Genomic DNA, 5,390 nt, shown 5'->3' on the forward strand with positions numbered 1-5,390 from the left:
CATGTAATTACCAGTTAAAAAAATCAAATGCACTTTCATTGTTGTTAGCATGTACACTACTTGCCATTAAAATTTCTACACCAAGAAGAAATGCAGATGATAAACGGGTATTCATTGGACAAATATAGAATACTAGAACTGACATGTGATTACATTTTCACGCAATTTGGGTGCATAGACCCTGAGAAATCAGTACCCAGAACAACCATCTCTGGCCGTAATAACGGCCTTTATACGCCTGGGCATTGAGTAAAACAGAGCTTGGATGGCGTGCTCATGCAGCTTCAACACGTTACCACAGTTCATCAAGAGTAGGGACTGGCGTATTGTGACGAGCCAGTACCTCGGCCACCAATGACCAGAATTTTTCAGTTGGTGCGAAATCTGGAGAATGTGCTAGCCAAGGCAGCAGTCGAACATTTTCTGTATCCAGAAAGGCCCGTACAGGATCTGCAACATGCGGTCGTGCAGTATCCTGTTGAAATGTAGGGTTTCGGAGCGATCGAATGAAGGGTAGAGGCACGGGTCGTAACACGTCCACTGTTCAGAGTACCGTCAATGTGAACAAGAGGTGACCGAGACGTGTAACCAATGGCACCCCATACCATCACGCCGGGTGATACGCCAGTATGGCAATGACGAATACACGCTTCCAATGTGCGTTCACCGCGATGTCGCCATCACGGATGCGACCATCATGATGCTGTAAACAGAACCTGGATTCATCCGAAAAAATGACGTTTTGCCATTCGTGCACCCAGGTTCGTCGTTGAGTACACCATCGCAGGCGCTCCTGTCTGTGATGCAGCGTCAAGGGTAACCGCAGCCATTGTCTCCGAGCTGATAGTCCATGATGCTGAAAACGTCGTCGAACTGTTCGTGCAGATGGTTTTTGTCTTGCAAACGTCCCATCTGTTGACTCAGGGATCGAGACGTGGCAGCACGATCCGTTACAGCCATGCGGATAAGATGCCTGTCATCTCCACTGCTAGTGATACGAAGCCGTTGGGATCCAGCACGGCGTTCCGTATTACCCTCCTGAATCCACCGATGCCATATTCTGCTAACAGTCATTGGATCTTGAGCAACGCGAGCAGAAATGTCGCGATCGAATAAACCGCAATTGCGATATGCTACAATCCGATATTTATCAAAGTCGGAAACGTGATGGTACGCATTTCTCCTCCTTACACGAGGCATCACAACAACGTTTCACCAGGCAACGCCGGTCAACTGCTATTTGTGTATGAGAAATCGGTTGGAAACTTTCTTCATGTAAGCACGTTGTAGGTGTCGCCACCGGCGTCAACCTTGTGTGAATGCTCTGAAAAGCTAATCACTTGCATATCACAGCATCTTCTTCCTGTGGGTTAAATTTCGCGTCTGTAGCACGTCATCTTAGTGGTGTAGCTACACTCCTGGAAATTGAAATAAGAACACCGTGAATTCATTGTCCCAGGAAGGGGAAACTTTATTGACACATTCCTGGGGTCAGATACATCACATGATCACACTGACAGAACCACAGGCACATAGACACAGGCAACAGAGCATGCACAATGTCGGCACTAGTACAGTGTATATCCACCTTTCGCAGCAATGCAGGCTGCTATTCTCCCATGGAGACGATCGTAGAGCTGCTGGATGTAGTCCTGTGGAACGGCTTGCCATGCCATTTCCACCTGGCGCCTCAGTTGGACCAGCGTTCGTGCTGGACGTGCAGACCGCGTGAGACGACGCTCCATCTAGTCCCAAACATGCTCAATGGGGGACAGATCCGGAGATCTTGCTGGCCAGGGTAGTTGACTTACATCTTCTAGAGCACGTTGGGTGGCACGGGATACATGCGGACGTGCATTGTCCTGTTGGAACAGCAAGTTCCCTTGCCGGTCTAGGAATGGTAGAACGATGGGTTCGATGACGGTTTGGATGTACCGGGCACTATTCAGTGTCCCCTCGACGATCACCAGTGGTGTACGGCCAGTGTAGGAGATCGCTCCCCACACCATGATGCCGGGTGTTGGCCCTGTGTGCCTCGGTCGTATGCAGTCCTGATTGTGGCGCTCACCTGCACGGCGCCAAACACGCATACGACCATCATTGGCACCAAGGCAGAAGCGACTCTCATCGCTGAAGACGACACGTCTCCATTCGTCCCTCCATTCACGCCTGTCGCGACACCACTGGAGGCGGGCTGCACGATGTTGGGGCGTGAGCGGAAGACGGCCTAACGGTGTGCGGGACCGTAGCCCAGCTTCATGGAGACGGTTGCGAATGGTCCTCGCCGATACCCCAGGAGCAACAGTGTCCCTAATTTGCTGTGAAGTGGCGGTGCGGTCCCCTACGGCACTGCGTAGGATCCTACGGTCTTGGCGTGCATCCGTGCGTCGCTGCGGTCCGGTCCCAGGTCGACGGGCACTTGCACCTTCCGCCGACCACTGGCGACAACATCGATGTACTGTGGAGACCTCACGCCCCACGTGTTGAGCAATTCGGCGGTACGTCCACCCGGCCTCCCGCATGCCCACTATACGCCCTCGCTCAAAGTCCGTCAACTGCACATACGGTTCACGTCCACGCTGTCGCGGCATGCTACCAGTGTTAAAGACTGCGATGGAGCTCCGTATGCCACGGCAAACTGGCTGACACTGACGGCGGCGGTGCACAAATGCTGCGCAGCCAGCGCCATTCGACGGCCGACACCGCGGTTCCTGGTGTGTCCGCTGTGCCGTGCGTGTGATCATTGCTTGTACAGCCCTCTCGCAGTGTCCGGAGCAAGTATGGTGGTTCTGACACACCGGTGTCAATGTGTTCTTTTTTCCATTTCCAGGAGTGTATTTTAAAGGCCAGCAGTGTATGTAATTAAAATGTATCCTTTTCTCTCAATCCGTTAACATGTAATACTTCCACCTTGTGTATATCATAGAGAGCTAATAAAAATTTTTCATTGTCATATTTGTTTTTCTCAACCCAAAATTAGTAGGAATTGCTCGAAACATTCAAAAATTATTTTTTTGTTGCCCAGTGTTATTCGTGCGCGCATCCATAGGCAGTTGCATGTCTCACAGAAGCTGGAGTCATTTATCCGTCTGCTGGATGGTACACTGAGGAGACAAAAGTCGTGGGATAGCCACATTCAAGTGTACTGACGGTGGTAGAATCGTGTACATACGGTATAAAATGGTAGCGCATTGGCGGAGCTGTCATTTGTACTCAAGTGGCTCATGTGAGAAGGATTCCGACGTGATTATGGCCGCACAACGGGAATTAACAGACTCTGAACGCAGAATGGTGGTTGCAGCTAGACGCATAGGACATTCCATTTCGGGTGCCGTGAATAACAAATTTCACGCAATACCTCTCACCACGGACGACGCAGTGGCCGATAGTCTTCACTTAACGACCGAGAGCAGCGACGTTCGTGTAAGTTGTCAGTGCTAACAGACAAACAAAAATGTGTGAAATGACCGCAGAAATAACTTTAGTACGTACGACGAACGTAGGGTACTGCAGTGACATTTGGCCTTTAATGTGCTGTGGCAGCAGACGAACGACCTGAGTGCCTTTGGCAAGAGCACGACGTGGCCTGCAGCGCCTATCCTGGACTTGTGATCATACCGGTTAGACCCTAGACGACTGGAAAACCGTGACCTGGTGAGATGAGTCCCGATTTCATTTGGTAACAATTTATGGCAGAATTCGAGTGTGGTGCAGACCCCACAAGCTATGGACGCAAGATGTAAACAAGGCACTATGAAAGCTGGCGGTGGCTCCATAATGGTGTACGCTGTGCTTACATGGAATAGACTGGGTCCTCTGGTCCAACTGATCACTGACTGAAATGGTTTTCAAATGGTTCATATGGCTCCGAGCACTATGGGACTTCTGAGGTCATCAGTCCACTAGAACTACTTAAACCTAACTAACATCACACATACCCATGCCCAAGGCGGGATTCGAACCTGCGACTGGAGCGGTCGCGCGGTTCCAGACTGAAGCTCCTAGAACCGCACGGCCACACCGGTCGGCTGAAATTGTGTTGTTCGGTTACTTGCAGCCATGTTCCCAACCAACAATGGAATTTTTGTGGATGGCTATGCACCGGGACACCGTACCACAATTATTCACGATTGGTTTGGATAACATCCTGGACATTTCGAGTGAATTCCTTGGCCGCCCATATTGTCCGATATGTATCCCATCGAATATTTAAGGGACGTAATCGAGAGGTCAGTTCGCGCACGAAATCCTGCAACAGGATAATTTTTAAATTATGGTCGGCGATAGAGGCAGCATAGCTCAATATTCATGCAGGGGAATTCTAACGACTTGAGTGCATGGCACATAGAGTTGGTGTACCGCACCGGTAAGAAGTAGCTCCGACACGATATTAGGAGGTATCCCATGGTTTTTGTCTCCTCATTGTACATCGCTGGGTGGAAACCGTAAGTTCTGCCTTAGTACGTCGTGGGAGCTTTGGTAGGATTAAGTCAATAGGGAAATTTTTGTGGCAGAATTGGTTCGCGAGGACCAGACTCACCTTACCTTCCACCTGAAGCAGTGATGTCGATGTGCTGATTCTACCTCCTAGGATAGAGGCCTTGTTTTGTGACATACATCTACATCTACATGAAAACTCTACAATATACATCTAAGAATGTGGGACTTTTCACACAGTTTCTATGCCGTCCATTTTTGTTTCCGTTACTTATTTTTCCTGATGTATATGATACTCAACAAAATAATTTCGCATCCAGAGGAGAAAGTTAAAGTATGCAATTTCGTGAAAAGACATCTCTCCTTCGAGAAATGTCTTCGTTTCAATGACTGTATAATGTCTCATGGTTTCTTCAGTATGGTCAGAATTTTAAATTCATCCATCAGAGTCAAATGTTAGCAAAAAAAAGGACACGTCGTAATGCTAGCAAGAAAAGAAAACATGTAATCGTATAACTGGTATGATGGTATTTATTCTTTAAGTTCTTTCTGATCGCATAAAATGAATTTTACTAGCATAAGTTAATTTTCTTCCTCACGTATGTGATAGCTTCAGACCGAGAACTCGTCGATGTCAAGCAGCGAAATTGGTGACACAAAACCGTATTATTGATAATTGTCGGTGCAAAGAAATAGTTTACCTAACAATAATAACAATCATAATCATAATAGAACTTCGTTAGAATGCAGATTCGATTTATAAATGTTGAAACGATAAAAAAAGACAGCGCGCTTATGGCGCGTGATTGCAGCATCACTAAACGGACTACTTCTACCCGATTTAAAAGGCCAAGAAATTGCAAATGAATCGATTGATACATGATTACAAGCTTATGCGATCTGCTACCAAAATAAATATGTAAATTATTTAAATGACATTATTATTTCAAAAC

Source organism: Schistocerca piceifrons, chromosome 8, assembly GCF_021461385.2.
Source record: "Schistocerca piceifrons isolate TAMUIC-IGC-003096 chromosome 8, iqSchPice1.1, whole genome shotgun sequence".
NCBI classification, from domain to species: Eukaryota; Metazoa; Arthropoda; class Insecta; order Orthoptera; family Acrididae; genus Schistocerca; species Schistocerca piceifrons.